Source organism: Vicia villosa, linkage group LG1 (genome assembly GCF_029867415.1).
Source record: "Vicia villosa cultivar HV-30 ecotype Madison, WI linkage group LG1, Vvil1.0, whole genome shotgun sequence".
NCBI lineage: Eukaryota > Viridiplantae > Streptophyta > Magnoliopsida > Fabales > Fabaceae > Vicia > Vicia villosa.
This window is the reverse complement of record NC_081180.1, coordinates 58,063,759-58,085,298: the sequence shown is the minus strand read 5'-3', so window position 1 is coordinate 58,085,298 and position 21,540 is coordinate 58,063,759. Positions and strand designations below refer to the sequence as shown.

Here is a 21,540-nt window from a genome sequence, read left to right as displayed (position 1 = left end):
TTTTATAGTATTTTTAAAATTAGTATTTTTGGATATCCTAGTATGTGTATTTTTCTTCATCCCTACTTACAACTATAAATCTTTTTATTTTTGACTGACTTATAAGAAGGAATATTTTTAAGAAACTAGATTTTTTGAAGTGCAAAATATAAAAAGGTCATTATTGACATTTTGAAAATATATAAGCGGTATTGTGATTGATAGTAGAGGTGTCTGATATAAATCACTTAAAATAGTTATAGATAGATGAGTTGTTGGGCCAACGAAATATACCCGGTCCAAATGGTTATATCCGGAGTAGAAAATTGATAAAACCCTAATTCGTATCTATAAATTATCGCCGAGTTCGTCTATTTCATCAAAAGAGCAATTCTGTTCGCCGAGTTATCCTTCGTTAATTTATGCACTTATTTTCTGTTTTTTTTTAATCAGAACTATGATGATGAAAAAACTGTGCCGGAGCGATTCATTCTTTGGCTCATCAATGATGGGTCAATCCTATAAGAATTTACATTCAATTTTTACCTTTTGTTAATGAAAAATATTTACATGCATACCTGATTTGGTTTTGTTTCAGTTTATAAATTGTTGAAATTGATTTTATAGAAGGTAGTTGAATTATTGTAATGTAGAGGGAAAAGAAAAGCGAAGTGATGATAGAAATTCATTTGTCTGTCAATCCTCTGATATTCTATGATGTTATTCATGAATCCCGACAGGTTCTGATCGCTTTTGTATTGATTTTATGGATTTTGAATTGTTATTTATGGATTTTGAATTGTTGAATCAATTATTTATGGATTTTGAATTGTTATCAGAATTTGAATTTGAATTTGTGTAAATGGGTAATTTGCATCTGAATTTCGTTGATGTTAATATCACTTTGGAGAGAACTGATGCCCTAAATTCTATCGATTTTTATTGCTTCCCTGGATCACTTGATTTTTATATTATTATTGTCCCTTCATTGTTGTTAAATTCATTGGTTGTGCTAAGATATTGTGATCTACTTCTAGTCATTCACTCATTACTTGGACCCGCTGATAACGTTGGAACTAGATTAAGGATTGATTCAGGTAGATTGATTTTTTAAAACATATTTCAAAATCTTTTGATTATTCCAATGTGATATGATAATTTGTTAAAAAAGTTAAATGGCTTGCTAAAGTAAAATGAGATTTATTAGACTAATCAAGGGTGATCTTTGTTTGGATTAATTGCTGGTGGAAAAAGGCTGCTAAGTAGTAAATTGAGGGAGCTGATTGACTCAAACCGGCGCTAGATGCTGTATGATGGAAGATTTCAAGGCATAAAGTAAGAATGGGAAAAATAATAAAGGGCGATATCAGAAGTAGAACTGATAGATTTACTGTTAATTGGCAGAAGAATCACGCCGACATTAGACAGAGAGAGATGGTTTGTCAAATGGTTATAAGTTTTGCAATGGTGTTTGGATAAAGGACTTTTAGATCAATGTCCAATTCTAATTCTTGAGAAACAACCAAGATGCGGTGGTGTCTTAGTGAACCAAGTATTGTAAAATTTATTAGAAGACTGATAATCGATTAAAAAATCAATAAGATCATCACGTTAATGGCTTGCAATGGATCTATATACAAATCTTCCTATTTAGGCCCTCTAATTGATTATATCTGAGTTGTCTAATCAATTAGAGTTTTTTAGCCAATTGATTAGATGATAAATTCGGTCCATGAATTATTCCATTCTTGTTTTTTCCAACTAATATATAAGAGAGGCACACCCTCACTTTAAACCATTCCACTTTCTTACATTTTCATATTTGTTTGGAATTTATCTCTCTCCCTCTCTTTAGAAAAAAGTTTATTCACTTATGATTGCCTTAGTGCTAGTAAGTGAAGCTTTACTTGTGAAGACGAATTTGTGTAAGAGGTCGTGCTGGTCATTTTTATTCTTAAGGATGCGATACCTTTAAGAGATTGAGTTTTATTCTTGAAAAAAACCTATCATAAAATCTCCGTTCTTAGTTTATTGAGCTTTGCTCGAAAAAAAGTTTTATTTTAATTATTGAGATCAACTATAAATTCTCTAAACTGTTCGTTAGCTTATCTAGGGATAAACATTGTTATTGGTTGGGGATAAGCCTAATAAAATCTCAACATCAGATTGTATTATGGTTCGTGGGTATAACCGTCAAAAGCTCAAAGTTTATAGTCAAACTCTGAAGAAGAATTCTTGCGGACAGGACTAGACCAATGTTCGGCCAAACTTGTATAAATCTTTGATACAATCTTTCTAACCATATCCTTTTATTTTTTGTAATTTATTTACAGTATTTTATTTCTGCTCCAAATTACTCACATAAAAATTACTAATACAATCTTAATTGAAAAAGGTTTAAAATTAATCACGAATTTTAAATACCGCAACTCACCTCTACACTCTTGTGCTTTGAATCATTTGTCCAACAATTTTAACTACAAAGACTTCCATAACCAACTAATAGCTTTTTACCTCAAGCTAAGCTCACGATCCAATTGAGAGTTTTAGCTACAAATACATCTCCAACCAAACATAGGTTTTACTTGGTTTACCTCAATAACCAAACAAGATCATTTTAATCTGGTTTATCTCAAAATTTTCTTCTAGAGAGAATTTACAATAATGCCCTTACACCAAACTGGAACACCTCATAGATATAAATATTTATCTTTCAAAAGTACTAAGAAAAATGTGAGAACATTTGAGAGAGATAGAAAGAGAAAGAGAAAGGGAGAGAGAGAGATAGAGAGAGAGAGAGATCAGAGAGGTATCAAAAATATGTTCTCGTGGTTGTTAGACATGAAAAGAGAACCCTCTACTTATAAGACAAAAGGTGTTTCAAATACGGAAACAATCCATGGGCTTTTTAAGTCTCCTACTCCGTTATGCACATCTCATAATTGATTATCGAATTAAAAATGGAAGATTTTCAATAAAGTTGTTGCTTAATTTACTATTAACCATAATTGTTGATGATAAGGCGTTACGAAAGGTAATAATCGATTGTGCCTAAGGGATAATCTGTTGAACATCGACTCCAAATAAAATAGGGGGTAAATTATGGAGGTTTGAAAATCATTGACTTAAAACAAAAATATTTTCTAAATCAAAGTTTGAAAACATTTTTAATAAAAAAGTTTGAATAAGTAAGCAACAAAAATTAAAAGTAAGGAAATTAAGAAGAAAATAAAAGAGATAAGGGTATAGAGATGACACCAATGATATATAAAGCTTTGGTGTTGTTAGTGTAAGCCTTAGAGGTTAATAGTTTTGTTAAAACTTGGTCTCGTTGTCCAAAATGCATCAACCTTAACATTACATTCTTCCCACTTGTTTTTTCTCCATTAATGTTTGCGAGTAGACATAAAATGATTATAATTGGGTTTGTTAGCAACAACCATTGGGATCAAGTGAAGTTGAAACCTGATTGTCCATTGCATCATGTCACCGACAGTTGGAGACTAAACTATAATGAAGGTGCAAGAGCATGAGAAACAACATATACAAGACATAAAAGAAGTCAGGAAGTCAACAATTTTTTTTTTGTATTGATATTCTTATATAGATACAATTATATGTAAGGGTGTAATCAGATCGATTTTGACTGGCTTTTGGTCAAAAAAAAGTCCGAACCGATGATATCTCCATTGGTTTGGTTTAGTTTGGTTTTTAATCTTTTTCAAAAATGGAACCGACCAACCTAATCGATTTGGTTTGGTTCGGTTGATCGGTGTACAAAGTTGTTTTTCCAAACATTTTACTAATCAGTGTATTTTCCATAGTCATGTTTTTCGGTGTATTTTATGCTATTAATTTTTAAAATAATATATTTCATGCTATTTATTTCATGCTCTATTTTTTCAAACAAATTACAAGTTTCTCTTGATACATATGAAACAATGACATGATTTTCCATTGCACAATGAAATAAGTTCACAATCATATATAAAAGTTACACTTGACATTTGAAGGTTAGAAAGAGATTTATAATCTTAACAAATATAACACAACAAAGCACATATCAATTAATATGTTTCACACCTCAAACACGCATCGAAACTATTTTGTAACAAGACTAAAAAGAATTTTGTTGAAGAAGAAGAAACAAAAAAGGTAAAAAAAAAATTAAGGAAAAGAACTTGAACATAAAGAATACGACCATAATAACAATAGAGAAATAGTTGTGGCAGGCAGCGAAAGTAGAAGTTCAATGAGAGCATATTTTTGTGACTTATGGTTTCTATTTTTTAAGTTTTGGAGTTTGGTTCTAGATGAGTGTTTTGTTGATAGGAGGGAAATGTAAACAAAGATGGAGAATGGTAGGACCAATACACAATTTGAGCTTAATAATGAGTGAAATAAAATTTTTAGAGCGTAATTATTTCTATTGGTTCGGTTCATCGGTTTGACGGTTCCTAAAAACTAAAACTGAGAACCGAACCAAACCACATCGATTTTCATTGGTTCGGTTTAGTAGAATCGAATAAAAAACATTCGGTTTCATTTCTATTTGGTTTGATTTGGATTGTCGATTTAATTGACTTTTTTTTCTGATCTGCTTATACCCCTAATTATATGAATATATTTTATTGGATTGTGATTGTACCGACAATTTTATATTTGAAGTCATGTTATATTAGTCGTGTTTATGATAAGGCATGTTAAAATATCTTAAATTATGTTTATATTATAGTATGATGATGTTAACAGTGTCAAAAACATAGTTAAAGAAGTTTTTAAAAAAGTACACCTAACTATGAATTAAAAAAAAAAGGATAAAACTATATTTATATCAAACATTTTAATATATCTGATATTCAAATTGAAAATTTTGTCGGATTTTTTAAATATCTTATACACTTATGTACAGGCTGGCAATGAACCACACTAACTCGAAAATAGTTTGAAACTCGATTCGAAAATTAAATCGATGAACTAGGTTCATGAACCAAATGAGCTGAGTATGAGCTAAAAACTAAGTTCGTTAACTAAATGAGCTGAGCTTGAACTATACATAGTTCGACTCGTTAAGTTCATGAGTCAACTCGATTATATATGAGATAGATTATATTATCTTTAAGAGTAGGTTTAAATATTTGCTCTAAATCTTAGTATCATATTTTATTTTAATCTAACGATTTTAATTGATAATTTATATTCTCTAGTGAGCAAAGTATTTATACAAATAATTATACAAATAAACAACATATAAATTCCAATCTTATAACTTTTATTTTATTTCTATATTTTTGATTTAAAAAATATTAATTTAAAATGTCAAATGTATATGTAAAAAACTAGACTTTAAAAAATTACTTTTAAGTCCGTGAAATAAGCGAGTTGAACCTAACAAGATAAACCTAACGAGCTGAATCGAGATGTTCGTGAATTTCTAACAAGTCGAGTTTGACCTAAAAAAAAAGTTAGAGATAAACTCGAACTCGAACTCAAACTCGGCCAATCCTTAACGAGTCGAGTTTGAGCTGGAAAAAAAATTCGTCATCAACTCGAACTCGAACTCGAACTCGGCCAATTCTTAATGAGTCAAACTGAGCTGAGGTGAGTTCGACTCGACTCGACTCATTTCCAGCCCTATGTACAGTGTACTAAACTTATGAGAAACTGCGGTAGAAATATAACCAAACAAGAAACTACGGTAGAAATATAACCAAACAATAAGTTTATACCATATATTTTTTTAAAAAAATATGATATAAGCAATTAGTATTGATAAAATTCCGTTAAAATTTTATAGATTATCTAAAAAAATATTTTAAAGAAAAAAGTTTGATAAAATTCAAAATTGATGGATAAATAAGGTTTTTTTATTTCTTTTTGTAAAAGTTCAATATTTTGAATCAAATATCCGAACAAACACCAATTAGTTAAAAATATCCGATGAAAATAGATTTTATTGATTTAAAGATATCATATTAAAATCAAAATAGATTATATTGATTTAAAGATATCATATTAAAATTGTAGACAGCCTGGAAGTGTCTAGATTAATATTGAGAGTGGATAAATAGATGAGTTGTCGGTCCCATGAAATATACCGATCCAACTGGCATTCCCTTGTTTATATCCGACCTAGGGGTCGACAACGGTTCGGGTTCGGGCCCAAACCAGTGAACCGAACCAACCCTCGGGTGTAATAGCTGGACCCTAATTTCGACCCTATTAGCCTTCGGGTTTTTTCGGTTCGGATTAAACCGGACCGGGTATTAAAACCGGTTTAATTCGGATTGGACCGGACTAAGTATAAATTTATTTTATTCCTTTTTTTTAAAATTTTATTAGATTCCTTCTTTTTAAATTTTTATTACTTGGGCCACTAAACATATTTAGAATGACAAGTTAGAAAATTACGTCTATTAAGTATTAAGCCAAAATATATATTCCATTAAATTGTGCTAATAATTAAGTTATATTTAATTAAAATTAGTTTTATTATTCAAAAGATTAATTAAAATATAGATCAATTTTTTAGCCTCCAAAATTAGATTTTTTTAATAGAAAAATTAGGCTTTTTTTGGTGATTTCATATTAGACTGCTTTAGTGCAAAATATAAATATTTGATTCATATTAAAATTCATCAAATGCAATTAAAACAACTATTCAAGTCCATAAATTAAAATACATTAATAATACAAAAATAGAAGATTAATTCAAATAAAATTCATATGTAAATACAGCCCAACATAAATTTATGGTTTGTCCAAGAATATTGATAACCAATCCTCATCTGATATACTTGCAACACCTGAAACATAAAACAAAACAATTGCAACAGCTGACCTGAAAGACAGAAACATAAAACAAAAGATCAATGGTTACTCACTTATAAATACAATTTTGAATAAATTGTTTCTAGCTTCCCTAAAATATTATAATGGTTTTAAAACTATTTTACTTAAGTTATTTACAAACAAAACATACCCTTACAAACAAACAAAAACTCAATAAACTTTTCACTGCATCTATCTATTTAAACATATCAAAACAGAACGTAAAAGGGGAGGAAGCCAACTGCAGTGAAACTCTAAACCACATCCATCTAAAATGAATTACATCTCCACTAAACCTCCTTTCTAAATCATTTCCATCTTCAACTTGCAACGTTTTCAGATCTAGAAACCTGCAAGTGAAATGAAAACCCTAAAATGAAAACCAAACAACACTAAGTGAATGAAAACCCTTAAATCATAGTTAGCTAACACAGTAATAACTCAAACAGTAAATAATAATCCCTAAAAAGAAGCCAAGACTTTACCTTTGTAGATTTTCATGTCTTCAAAATGCTAGAACAACATCTTGTAACATTAAACAGATTCAATAAATAAAAATAAAACAATGAATGAAGGACAGACGACGGTGAAGATGAAGAAGGGTGGGCTGTGAGAGACGAAAACTCAGAAGAAAATTCAGAAGAAAATTTTCTTCAAAAAATTAGCGCCGTTGCTCTTAAGATTTGAGAGAGATGAGAGTGAGGTTGTTGCGGCTAGGGTTAAGAAGGGGGAACATATATAGAGAATTGCTGATGACAACTTAAAAACTGGGTTTGGATCTTCAAATAACAAGAGTATTGGGCCAAAAGTATTGGGCCTAACATACCTATTCCATGGTTATTCGGTCGGATTCGGACACCGACGGTTACAAAATTATCAACCGAACCCGACCATTGATGTCCGTCTACATCCATTTTAGGCATCCGACAAAACCGATAAACCGATCAAAACCGTCCGAGAGCGTTTCGGAAGAACGGGTTCTTCGGTTTTCGGTCGGTTCATGAAATCTTGTCCACCCCTAATCCGACCCAATGTGTAACTATAAATAATCCCTCCGGAAAAAAGTGTTAGATCGAATAATCTTTTTCGGCTGAATTTCAATTTATGTTTTTTTTTTTATGAAAACCATAAATTGTTGAGATTGATTTAACGGCAGTTAGTTGAATTATTATAATGTAGAGGGAAAATAAAAGCGAAGTGATGATAGAAATCCATTTGTCTATCAATCCGCTGATATTCTTTGATGTTATTCATGAATCCCGACAGGTTCTGATCGCTTTCATATCTCCCTCTCTTTCTTGATTTCTTGAGTTTCTCGATTTGTTGAATCAATTATTTTATGGTTTTTGAATTGTTATCAGAATTGGGCAGATGATGAATCTGAAATAGTGTAAATGAGTAATTTGCATCTGAATTTCATTGATGTTAATATCACCTTGGAGAACTGATGCCCTAAATTCTATGATATTTGTTTATTATTGTCCCTTCTTTGGCATTAAATCCATTGGTTGTGCAAGATATTGTGTTCTATAATTTTAAACATTCACTTATTGACTATCGGACAAAGGTGGATCTCGGTTGGTTTAGGTTTGATTCTTGATTTTTTATAATCTTTTTGGTTATTTCAATTGGATATTATAATTTGTTATTAAAGTTAAATAGCTGGCCAAAGTAAATGAGGTTTTTAAGACTAATCAAGGATGATTGTGGTTTGGATTAATTGTTGGTTGAAAATGTCTGCTATTGAGTAAATTGATGGATCTTGGATCTGATTGAAAAACAGATGTTAGAATGGGAATGCACAGGACTTGGAGAAGGGTCTATATGTTAGACTCTGAGAAGTTTTTATCAGAAGCAGAACTGATAGATTTCTTGTTAATTTGCAAAACATTCACATGGTCCAAATTAGAGATGGTTAGTCAAATGGCCAGAATGTTTGCAATGGTGTTTGGATAAAAGCCAAAGTCAAAAGAGATTTATAAAACGCATCCAAGATGAGATGATGACATTCTCATAGTTGAATTTAGAGAGTTGGGATTGTGTGAGTTTCAAGTTTATTGAGTAGTTTTGGAATGTGATTAAGGCCTAATTTCACATATTCATTGCTGAATTTCATTCTATTGGTAAAATAATAATATAATTCTCTGTTTTTTTTTGGATCCATCTAATCTATATTGACTATAGCATTAAAATTATCATCGTATAGAATGAATTGGTCATTGCTACATGGATGGATCACTCAAGTTGCGATAGAATTATATTATTATTGTCCCTTTACTGACATTAATGATATTTTCATTTGAATTTATAGAGGAGGAAATAACCCTTCACTGACATTAATGATATTTTCATAGTTGAATTTATAAAGGAGGAAATAAGAAAGGTTGGTTGTGATTGCAAGAGTTCAAAGAATCCTGGCCCGAATAATTTCAAGTTTAATTAGTTTTGGGATGTGATTAAAGCGTAGTTTTGTGGAATGATATTTTAATTGTGGGAAGAAGTTGGCATGCGAGATGTTCACTTGTTGCATATGCCGTCCGCGAATGATATTTTAACTGTGGGATGATATTTTAATTATGGGAAAAATTTGGCATACAAGATGTTCACTTGTCGCATATTGATACTTTAAATGTGGGAAAAAGTAGGCAGAGGAGATGTTAACTTGTCGCATATGCTCTACGCAAATGATACTTTAATTGTGGATTGATGTTTTAATTGTGGGAAAAAGTTGGCATACGAGATCTTCACTTGTTGCATATGTTGTACGCGAATGATATTTCAATTGTGGAATGATACTTTAATTGTGGGAAAAAGTTGTCAAAAGAGATGTTCACTTCTTCACATGCTTTATGTGAATGATTCTTTAATTGTGGAATGATGTTTTAATTGTGGGATAAAGTTGGCATACGAGATGTTCACTTGTTGCATATACTGAACTTGAATGATACTTTAATTGTGGAATGATATTTTAATTGTGGGAAAAAGTTGGCATACGAGATGTTCGCTTGTCGCATATGCTGTACGCGAAAGATACTCTAATTGTGGGAAAAAGTTGGTAGAGGAGATATTCATTTCTTGCATATGTTTTACGAACGTGAATTATATTTTAATTGTGGGAAAAAGTTGCCAGAGGAGGTGTTCCTATTTTTTCCATTTCTTGAGTTTCTCAATTTTGGAGGTAATTTTATCAATTATTTATGGTTTTTGAATTATTATTAAATATGAGAATGGGCAGTTGTGTTAATGGGTAATTTGCATATGAATTTCATTGATGTTAATATCTCCTTGGAGAACTGATGCCCCTAAGTGTTTTCTATTTTTTTTAGATCCATCTAATCTTAAATTACCGCAGCGTTAAAATTATCATCGTACTATAATGAATTTGTCGTTGCTACATGAATTTTATTTGATTTGCGATAGAATTATATTATTGTCTCATCATTGGCATTAAATCCATTGGTTGTGCAAGATATTGTGTTATAATTTTAATCATTCACTTATTATTTGGACTCTAAATGATTATTGGTTGTGCAAGACTAATCAGGCTGATCATGGTTTGGATTAATTGCGGGTGGAAAAAGGTTGTTATCGAGTATATTGATGGAGTTGACCGAATAAAATTATGTGCTAGATGGTGCATAATAGGGGATTTATGCGATTAAGTTAGAATGAGAATGCCAAAGAGTTGTAGAAACATATTTTTGCTGTTTGTAATGGGTTTTGATTTTGCCATGGTTACCTGCACATGTGAATAATGGTAGAGAAGATGGATATTAAATGAATTTGGTTCACTTATTGAGTATTTTGAAACAACTTTTGGGAGAAATCTACGGCAAAGTTTCACTTATCTGGCAAAGAATTTGCATCGTATAATTTAGTCGGTTTGGGAATTCTTATCGAGTAGTGTTCCTGGACAGAGGTTGTTATAGATGAATTGCATGGAAAAAATTCTGTGTTTGTAGAATTTGCAGTTGCATAGAGCTGCTGTGAACGTCTTGCGTCACTCAAAGCTCCCAGATCGGGATGAAATTGGCTCACATTGAGAACCATAGTGCCAATGTGATGCTGATGTCGACGATCAAGTTTGTTAGGGCAGATCGGTGAGTCCGGATGAGACGTGAATCACCATGTTAATTCTGCTGATACCGCCATTTGGAAGATAAGTATTTCTCACACATTCTATTGGCCGAGTATGATTAACTATTGTTTATTTATAACGCTTTATTTGATGTTCTAATGTCATATAACTCAACTTACAATGTGTATGTGTTATCTATATGTTGTGGTGTCGATTTCTGTGTCTTGCAATGCATTTTGATTTTAGAGTTGCATTTGGAAGATTGTGAAAATTGTTGGGACAAATTAACACTGCTATGGTTCGAAAAGAAATTGAAGATGAAACTAACAGGATGGCGGGGAAATCAAATCAAATATCTCTTGTCTCTATTCATTTCAGCATCTACCTGCCAAGTGTTGTCAATTTGATGCTGGTAGATCTGCCTGTTTTAGCAAATGTCGCAGTAGAGGGACGGACAACCAAAAGGTAGTGACATCTAATGCTATCAAAGTTCCTAAACAAATTGGCCCTGCTGGTGAAAGAACATTTGGTGTAACATGAAAACTCAATGATTTCTCATTTCTTGGTATCGGGGTGGCCATTAATCCGATTTTATCGACATGCTCATTACAAGTCGGAACGATAAGGAACTCTTACCTTTTTAACTTCCTAAAATCACAGCAGACTACTGTCTATTAACTAAAGTGTCCACGAATGCTTAACTTTGTAGACAAGATAAATAAACTATTAATGTACGAATATAATGGAGATTATAGTTGTTTAGGGGCTTACTCTACAGTTGGTTGATAATAATCACACTAGATTCATCCTTGGTTCCGTTGTTTCGTCACATTATATATTGTAGGTTGTTTCAACCAGGATAGTGGTTCATTTGGGTGAACTAAAACGCTAATTGTATGACGTGGTTATGATGTTTGATTACTACTTTTAAATGTTTGCAGTAAGCATACGTGATGACAACGACTACATGTCGAGTCTCATGGGATGAGAAATCAATATTGAAATGATCGGAGATGACAAGTCAAGCTTTAATGTCATCGTAAAAGCGTCGGATTGAAAGTAACAATGACAGGTCAGCGTTTCTTTTGCTTCTGTTTCTCGAATATAAATAGAAGCGTGCCATCCTATGTTCCAAACCAGACGTGGAAGTTAAGGTGGCTGAGGTGAATCATGTGTACCAGTTACAATAGTTTCAGTTCAGTTGCTCTCGCAAATAGTAGCAGATTTCCAGGAGTCGTAACCGAGCAGGAAAGTTCCCCCATGATGAAACAAGCCGGTATATTCGAGAAACATGGACCTGGATGGCTTCGGCGATTATGGTACTGTTTTGGGCGACTACAAAACTAAAAAGATCATATGAAAGCAAGATTACTAGTCTTAGGGATATTGGAATATCATACAGACTGGGAAGCAATTCAACAAATATACTTTCCCAGCAAGTCTTATGTGTTTGAAGATTGGAACTCAGAAAAATGAGTTGGGTTCATTGAAAAAAGGGTTCATTGGAGATTACTTACAAAGAAACAAAGTTTGTGGGTTAAGGTTTTAAAAGGTAAATTTGGTGAAATCATTTGTAGAGTGAGTAAAATTGAGAGAATGGGGTTGGCTTGGTGGCAGGACATAAAAAAAAAATAGAAAGTGAGTTGTGGGACATTAAATTATCTTTGTTCTTTGAAAGGTTGTGAATGAAATTAGGAAGTGGAACTGAATCGCATTTTTGGACCGATTCTTTGATAAAAGGAATAATCTAGAAGAACAGGTATGTTGGACTGTTTGGTTTAATCGAGAACAAAAAGGCTTCATGTAGTGAAAGATGTAGAAGACATGACATAGAACATAAGGTTGAAAAGAATCTTGAATAAAGAGGAAAAGAAGCTCAAAGAATTGTGCTGAAGGAAGATTCAGAAGATAAGTGGAATTGGGGTAAATATCTTATTCGGTAAAGGAAGCTTGTTCCTCAATTTTGATGGAAAGCACAAGAGATGGTATGAGGAATTTTGCAGCTGCGTGGAGTAATCTGATCCTGCTTAATGTATTTACACTGGTTTAGAGAATAGGGCAAAATAAAGTCCCTACATAAAACAGCCTGGTAAAGAGGGGTTTTTGAATGGATCTAAAGTTGCGTCTTCGTTCGGATGCAGAAAAGAAGATACTGTTTCTCACATTTTCTTTGATTGTCTAAAAATCAGCGAGGAAGTTCGGTATGCAATCTTTCGTTGGCTGAATGTATCTACATTAATACATAATTCAATTTTGGGGTTTATTGGATAGCGGAAGGGGAAAAAAAGAGAGGTTTCTGTTATTGTTTTCAAAATGAAAATTGTGTTGAAAACCTCTTTTTTTAAAATCTATATTTGGTTCTGTTTAGGGTAATGCTTATGTTAGAATGATTTTAAGGTGACATGAGATTATAGCTGTCTATGTTGCAGAGTTGTCAAGTGATAGGTACATAGAGGGAAAAGAAAAGCAATATGTTGTCGTTTGTGAATCCATTGATATTCTTTGATGTAATTCATGAATTCCGACAGGTTCTGATTCTGATTGTTTTCATATTTCCCTCTTGCTTGATTTTTTTTATTTCTTGAGTTTCTTAATTTTGTGATGTAACTTTATAAATTATTTATGGTTTTTAAGTTAACAAAATTTTGCAGAATTGGGTAGATGATGAATCTAAAATTGTTTTAATGGATAATTTGCATCTGAATTTCATTGATGTTAATAACACCTTGGAGAACTGTTGCCGAAAAGTCTATATTTGTTGATGTATTTTGTTTTCTGTTTTTTTGGATCCATCTAGTATAAATTGACTATCATTAAACTTATCATCGTACTAGATTGAATTGGTCACTGCTACCTGGATCACTTGATTTGTGATAGAATTAAATTATTATTATTATTGTCCCTTCATTGGCATTGAATCCATTCACTTATTATTTGAACTCACTGACAAAGTTGGATCTCGGTCTAGGATTGATTCACGTTGGTAAATTGCTGCCAAAGTAAAATGACATTTATAAGACTAATCAGGATTGATCATGGTTTGGATTAATTGATTTGCATTAATTGCAGGTGGAAAAAGGCTGCTATGTAGTAAAGAAAAACAGGAGCTAGATGGTTCGTTATGGGAGATTCCAATATGATAAATTTAGGAATAAAAAGGAGTTGGAGTAACAAGAAGGGGCTAGATGTTACTTTAAGAAGTTTTTTATCTAAAGTAGAACTAATAGATTTAATCTTAATGGGCAGAATTCACATGGTCAAAATTAGATGGATCCACAGGGAGCTGTATTGGCAGGAGATTTAATCAGTCAAATGGCCAGAATGTTTGCAATGGTGTTTGGATGAAGGACTCTTAGATCATTGTCCATGAAAAATATTGCACTGGATAAATATAAGAAAAGTTAACGAGATTAGTTGTATAGAAGTAGATGGAACAAAACAAAAAGTGGTTTAGAAGATAAAGGATGAAGTTTTCAATTAGTTCTTAGGTCTATCTAGAGACAAAAAGAGGAAAGACCAATTATGCAGAATTTTCTACTTAAACGCATTAGAGATGAAGAAAATTATGTTCTCATAGCTGAACTTAGAGAGGAGGAAATAAGAAATGTTGAAGTGCTTTGATTCGGATAGCATAAATTTCAATTTTTATTAATGAGTTTTAGGATGTAATTAAACAGACTGTCGTATATTCATTGCTGAATTTCATTCGAATGGCGTAATAGTGTGTGGGGGTAATAATGTTTTTTTAGTATTGATTCCAAAGATAAAGAATCCAGTGAAGCTAGACCAATATCTTTAATTGGCAGCATCTAGAAAGTCTTAGTAATGTTATATGCAAATAGATTAAAGGTGGAGGATATAAAAGTTATCTATGATTTGCAATTCGCCGGAGGCCAATAGATGGTACATGGAATACTCGTTGAAAATGAGTTTGTAGATGATGCAAATAGGAGGAAAAGAGAAGCCTCGATGTTTAAAGTGGATTTTGAAAAAGCATTAAATAGTCCCATAAGTCTATGATATTTGTTTATGTGTTTTGTTTTCTGTTTTTTTATTCATCTAATCTAAATTGATCGTATCATTAAACTTATCATTGTACTGAATTTGTCATTGCTACATGGATCACTTGATTATTTTTGTTGTTTGTAATGGATTTTGATTTTGTCATGGTTACCTGAACATGTGAATAATGGTAGAGAAGATGGATATTATATGAATTTGGTTCACGTATTATGTTGAAACAGCTTTTGGGAGAAATCTGTCAAAGTTTCACTTATCAGGCGTAGAATTTGCATCGTATAATTTAGTCGGTTTGCGAATTCTTATCGAGTAGTGTTCCTGTACATAGGGGGTCTGATTATTATAGATGAAATGGATGGACAAAATTCTGTGTTTGTAGAATGTGCAGTTGCATAGAGCTGCTGTGAATGTCTTGCGTCACTCAAAGCTTCCAGATTGGGATGAAATCGGCTCACAATGAGAACCATAGTGCCAATGTGATCTCTCGATGTTGATGATAAAGTTTGTAAGGGCAGATCGGTGAGTGGAGGTGAGACATGAATCACCATAATAATACTGCTTATACCGCCATTTAGAAGATAAGTATTTCTCACACATTCTATTGACCAAGTATGATTAACTATTGTTTGTTTACAACTCTTTGGTTGATGATCTAATGTCATATAACTAAACTTACAATGTGTATGTGTTATCTATATGTTGTGGTGTCGATTTCTGTATGTCTTGCAATGCATTTTGATTTTAGAGTTACCTTTGGAAGATTGTGAAAATTGTTGGGACAAATTAGCACTGCTATGATTCAAAAAGAAATTGAGGATGACATTAACAGGATGGCTGGGAAATCAAATAAAATATCTCCTGTCTCTATTCATCTCAGCATCTACTTGCCAAGTGTTGTCAATTTGATGCTGGTAGATCTGCCTATTTGAGCAAAGGTCGCAGTAGAGGGACAACCAGAAGGTAGTGACATCTACTGCTATCAAAATTCCTAAACAAATTGGGCCTGCTGGTGAAAGAACAGTTGGTGTAACATGAATACTCAATGATTTCTGGGTATCCGGGTGGCTATTATTTCGATTTTATCGACATGATCATTACAATCCGGAAAGATAAGTAACTCTTACCTTTTTAACTTCCTAAAATCACAGTCGACTACCGTCTATTAACTAAAGTGTCCATGAATGCTTATCTTTATAGACAAGATAAATAAGCTATTAATGTACGAGTATAATGGAGATTATAGTTGTTTAGGGGCTTACTCAAGAGTTGGTTGATAATAATCACACTAGATTCTTCCTTGGTTCCTGTTGTTTTGTCACATTATATGTTGCAGGTTGTTTCTATCAGGATAGTGGGTCATTTGGGTGAACTGATACGCTATTTGTATGACAACAACTACATATCAAGTCTCATGGGAGGAGAAATCAAGATTGCAATGATTAGAGATGACACGTTAAGCTCTAATGTCATCGTAAAAGAGTCGGATTGAAAATAACAATGACAGGTCGGCGTTTCTTTTGTTTTTGCTTCTCGAATATGAATGGAAGTGTGGCATCCTATGTTCCAAACCGGACTTGGAAGTTAAGGTGGTTGAGGTGAATCACGTGTACCAATTACAATAGCTTCAGTTCAGTTGCTATCGCAAATAGTAGTAGATTTCCAGGAGTCGTAACCGAGCTGGAAAGTTCGCCCACGATGAAACCTGTAGCCGGCATATTCGAGAAACATGGACCTCGATGACTTCGGCGATTATAAACAATTTGTACCTAGTAGGATTACCCTCAAGACCCAAGTATTCACCACACCATTGGCCGCACATACGCATAGTTAATGAGATTAATTTTATAGAAGTAGATGGAACAAAATAGACATGGTTTTAGGCGATAATAGATGAAGTTTTCAATTATATTTTAGGCCTATTTGGACACAACAAGAGTTTGAAAAGCCTTGGCCTGGATAGCATAAATTTTGGTTCTTTCATAGATTTATTGATGAGTTTCATTTGGTTGGCAAAATAGTGCGTGGAGCTAATAATGCTTTTTAGTATCGATTCCAGAGATAAAGAATTTAGTGAAGTTGGATGATATTATCCCGATATTTTAACAAATTTTGTTAAGTCTTAGTAATGTTATTTGCAAATTGATTGAAGTTGGCGGCTAAAAAAGTTATCTTTGATTTGCAATTCTTGTTCTTAGAAGGTTGATTGATGGTAGATGGAATACTTATAGCAAATAAATTAGCAGATGATACAAATAGGAGGAAAAAAGAAGCATTGATGTTTAAAGTGGTAATTTTTGGACTTTATGATTGAAAAAATGGGATTCAACGTTAAATGGAGAGGCTAGATTTAAGAGTGTATTTGAACTTCAAATATTTCAGTGTTGGTCAATAGAAGTCTCACAAAAGAATTCGAAGTTGGTTGGGATTGCGAGAGTTGTGGGTTGGGATTGGAGAGTTGTTGGTTGGAATTGCGAGGATTCGAAAAATTCTGACCCGAATACCCGAATAACATAAATTTCAGTTTATTAATTAGTTTTGGGATATGATTAAAGCGTACTTTCACATATTCATTGCTGAATTTCATTCGATATTGTATGGAGCTAATAATGCTTTTTTAGCATTGATTCCAAAGATTGAGAATTCGGTGAAGCTAAACTATTTTAGGTCGATATCTTTAATTAGCAGCATGTGGCTAAAAAAGTCATCTCTGATTTGCAATTTGCGTTCTTAGAGGACCGACAGATGGGAGATGGAATACTCATAGCAAAAGAGTTAGTAAATGATGCAAATAGGAGGAAAAAAGAAGCGTTGATGTTTAAAGGGGAATTTTGAAAAAACATATGATTTTGTGGACCATAAATATTTGGACTTGGATGGGATTCAGCATTAAATGGAGGGGCTGGATTTCAGAGTGTCTTCAAACATCAACTATTTTAGTGTTGATCAATGTAAGCCCTCGCATAAATATTCGAGTAGGTAAAGTTCTAGGTAAGGCGATCCTCTATCGACTTTTTCCTATTTTGAGTGTTATTAGTTCATAGAGGGAGGTGTTCACTTCCCGCATATGCAATACACAAATGATACTTTAATTGTTGGGAAAATTGGCCAAACACGAGGGCCATGAAGGCAAATCTATAGTTATTTGAGTTAATATATGTTCTTAAAATAAACTTTCATAAAAGTCTTTTCGTTGGAGTAAATATTCCACAATATTAGTTAGATGAAGCAGCAAATATGTTAAATTGTAAGGATGGAATTATTCATGTTGGTTGTAATCATAGAAGAAAGGAGTTCTGGAAATTGGTGAATGGAGTGCCAGGAAGATTGTTCAAGTGGAATATTCATATTGTTAGTAACCCATGAAGTTGATGTTGTGTTAATGTTTTGTTGTTGTTGTGTGAACATGTGATGAAACTATGTTGTGGTTGTTGTTTCTTGTTGTTATGACATGTTGATTACACGAGTTTGGTTGTTATGGTTAAAAATTAATGAGGTTAGGAAGTGATGAAAACATAGTTATCTATATATCCTTGTATGATGATGAAATTATGGTATGAAATGTTTGAGTATGTTAGAATATGATTGGATATGGTTTGGGTGGTTAGAGGATGAAGAAAATGAGTTAAAAGTGAATATTTGTGCTCTTAAGCTGTCGGGTTTGTGTTGTTGTTTTCAAAGTGAAAATTGCGTTGAAAACCATCCTCTTTTTCTAAAATCTTCTAAATTTGGTTCTGTTTTGGGTAAAGCTTATGTTAGAATGATTTCAAGTTATCCTTACCCAGATTTTTCCAAAGAATAGACTGAGAATGTAGAATTATTCATTTCATTTGACTGGTTTTCTTGTAAAATTATGTGGAAATTGTATTTAAGGTGACATAAGATTATAGTTGTCTAATGTTGCAAAGTTGACAAGTAATAGGTACATATGTGATAATGAGTGCGAATTAAATGTTGGGATATAAGATGATGTATTGGTGAATTGCGAATAGGTGTGTTGTAAGACAGTGTTGTCTTGTGAGTTGTTGTATTATGTCACTGCCGAGAAGAAAACTATAATCCTAAGCGTGTAATTTGAATGTGTAATCAATAGTGATAATATGAAGAAAATCATAAGATAGTAGAGTTACTAACAGGATGGCTGGGAAATCAAATCAAATATCTCCTGTCTCTCTTCATCTTAGCATCTACTTGCCAAGTGTTGTCAATTTGATACTGGTAGATCTGCCTGTTTTAGCAAAGTTTGCAGTAGAGGGACAACCAGAAGGTAGTGACATTGACCCTGCTGGTGAAAGAACAGTTGGTGTAACATGAATACTCAATGATTTCTGGGTATCGGGGTGGCTATTATTCCAATTTTATCGACATGCTCATTACAAGCCGGAAAGATATGTAAGTCTTACCTTTTTAACTTGTGCTCTTAAGCTGTCTGGTTTGTGTTGTAGTTTTCAAAATGAAAATTGTGTTGAAAACCCTCCTCTTTTTCTAAAATCTAAATTTGATTCTGTTTTGGGTAAGGCTTATGTTAGAATGATTTCAAGTTATCCTTACCCGGATTTTTTCAAAGAATAAACTGAGAATGTAGAATCATTCATTTCATTTGACTGGTTTTCTTGTAAAATTATGCGGCAATTGTATTTTAAGGTGAAATGAGATTATAATTGTCTAATGTTGCAAAGTTGACAAGTGTTTGTAGAATGTGCAGTATAGAGCTGTTGTGAACATCTTGCGTCACTCAAAGCTCCCAGATTGGGATAGGATCGGGATGAAATCGACTCACAATGAGAACCATAGTGCCAACGTGATGCCGATATCGATGATTAAGTTGGTTAGGGCACATCGGTGAGTCGAGACGAGTATTTCTCATAATCTGGAAGACAAGTATTTCTCATACATCCTATTAGCCGAGTATGATTAACTATTGTTTGTTTACAATGCTTTGTTTGATGATCTAATGTCATATAACTCAACTTACAATGTGTATGTGTTAATTATATGTTGTGGTGTCGATTTCTGTTGTCTTGCAATGCATTTTGATTTTAGAGTTACATTTGGAAGATTGTGAACATTGTTGGGACAAATTAGCACTGCCATGGTTCGAAAAGAAATTGAAGATGACACTAACAGGATGGCGGGGAAATCAAATCAAATATCTCGTGTCTCTATTCATCTCAGCATCTACCTGCCAAGTGTTGTCAATTTGATGCTGGTAGATCTGCCTGTTTTAGCAAATGTCGCAGTAGAGGGACGAACAACCAGAAGGTAGTGACATCTAATACTATCAAAATTCCTAAACAAATTGGCCCTGCTGGTGAAAGAACATTTGGTGTAATATGAATACTCAATGATTTCTCATTTCTGGGTATCGGGGTGGCTATTATTCCGATTTTATCGCTTAATAAGACAGATCATACAACAAGTGGGAAGTGGCAAGGCTGATATTAATATTTGTTTCGTCAATCTTTCATTCATCACTCTATTCATCATCAAAGTAAGAAAGCCACAAGTAAAAGAAAATGAAGAAAGCACCAATAGCACCAATGGTGCCAACACCTGTCAAAGTATACACAGTGGATCCTGTAAACTTCAAAGAACTTGTTAAGTCCCTCACTTGTGCACTTCAGTTCATGCCTCCACAGCCTGACTATCACAATATTCTCCAAAGCGCAGACCATAGTACCAGAACCACTGCAAATATTATCACTGTTCCTTCTAACAACCGGTACCAGTACTTTGAATCTGAATATTTTGGATAAAATTCTGATCAGGAGGAGGAGGTAATGACGCCTGATTTGCTGAAAATGAACTTGTTCTCACCAACTTCTTTCGGTAACTTCTGCTTTGTTCCTCCCATCATGAGCTCAACAACTTGATCTGTTGGGAAGCTGTTCTTTAGCTTGGCGGCTATAGGCCCTTTAGAAAGGATTCATTTTTTTCTCTCTTTAATTATTGTTCTGCTATGATTTCATCGCAGCAGCTCAGTATTCCAGTTGAGTTATGCATCGATTGGAATTTTAAGCTGCAGCTTTAAAACCATTCTTCTATATATGTATATGCTGCCTCTTTCTGTAAGTTTACTACTGTCACATTCAAATTTGATTTTGGGTTCAGTAAATGATATTGCAGAATGCTATCCAACAGTCATGTTACTAGTTTAATTTGGTTTGAAGTGGGGAGTTTATACTCTTTATATTTGTTGGGTACTAGATTGTAAGTTTACCCGGTCTCCCATAGCTTTATCCTAAATAATGGGCCAGGTTCCGGTGCTTTTGAGGCATCAGACACACTCTCAATTATTTTCTTATCTTTTGCTTTGTTTTTCAGTTTTACTTTCTTTTTTATAAAAAATAATTAAAGACATTAATGGTATAAAAATTCAAAATCACTGAATCCATCCACTTAAATGTTTGTAGTATTGGTTTCTATTTTATACATGGAACTGTGAATTGGTGAAAGGTTCACGACAATCATAAATCAACTTCTAAGAGGTGTGACAATTATTAGATGACTGGACAAGAGACACTTGCAAAAAAGATTGTCACTTTGATGTTCATGTCAGTATGATATATAGGTGAAATTCTGCAAGTATGAGTTAAATTTTACTTAGGTGGTGAAAGATGTAGAAGACATGACTT

The 21,540-nt window shown here is 33.0% G+C and overlaps 1 long non-coding RNA gene, 5 other non-coding genes and 1 pseudogene across 6 annotated transcripts; 6 read left to right on the top strand and 1 right to left on the bottom strand.

The window, feature by feature from the left end:
- The first annotated feature begins 645 nt into the window (after positions 1 to 645).
- LOC131645539 (small nucleolar RNA snoR14) lies at positions 646 to 730 on the top strand. Its single transcript, XR_009297147.1, has one exon. It is a non-coding gene; the product is annotated as a small nucleolar RNA snoR14 (small nucleolar RNA).
- A 5,897-nt stretch (positions 731 to 6,627) lies between these two features.
- LOC131638751 (uncharacterized) lies at positions 6,628 to 7,630 on the bottom strand. Its single transcript, XR_009294757.1, has 3 exons — positions 7,296 to 7,630; positions 6,962 to 7,160; positions 6,628 to 6,820 (listed from the first exon to the last, which is right to left on the bottom strand). It is a non-coding gene; the product is annotated as an uncharacterized LOC131638751 (long non-coding RNA).
- Positions 7,631 to 8,002: 372 nt separating this feature from the next.
- Positions 8,003 to 8,087, top strand: LOC131645546 (small nucleolar RNA snoR14). The gene has a single exon (XR_009297154.1). It is a non-coding gene; the product is annotated as a small nucleolar RNA snoR14 (small nucleolar RNA).
- Positions 8,088 to 8,172: 85 nt separating this feature from the next.
- On the top strand, positions 8,173 to 8,266 carry LOC131645495 (small nucleolar RNA Z101). Its single transcript, XR_009297112.1, has one exon. It is a non-coding gene; the product is annotated as a small nucleolar RNA Z101 (small nucleolar RNA).
- Positions 8,267 to 10,036: 1,770 nt separating this feature from the next.
- On the top strand, positions 10,037 to 10,115 carry LOC131645520 (small nucleolar RNA Z101; annotated as a pseudogene).
- A 3,224-nt stretch (positions 10,116 to 13,339) lies between these two features.
- LOC131645561 (small nucleolar RNA snoR14) lies at positions 13,340 to 13,427 on the top strand. Its single transcript, XR_009297163.1, has one exon. It is a non-coding gene; the product is annotated as a small nucleolar RNA snoR14 (small nucleolar RNA).
- A 113-nt stretch (positions 13,428 to 13,540) lies between these two features.
- Positions 13,541 to 13,634, top strand: LOC131645510 (small nucleolar RNA Z101). Its single transcript, XR_009297127.1, has one exon. It is a non-coding gene; the product is annotated as a small nucleolar RNA Z101 (small nucleolar RNA).
- The last annotated feature ends 7,906 nt before the right edge of the window (positions 13,635 to 21,540 follow it).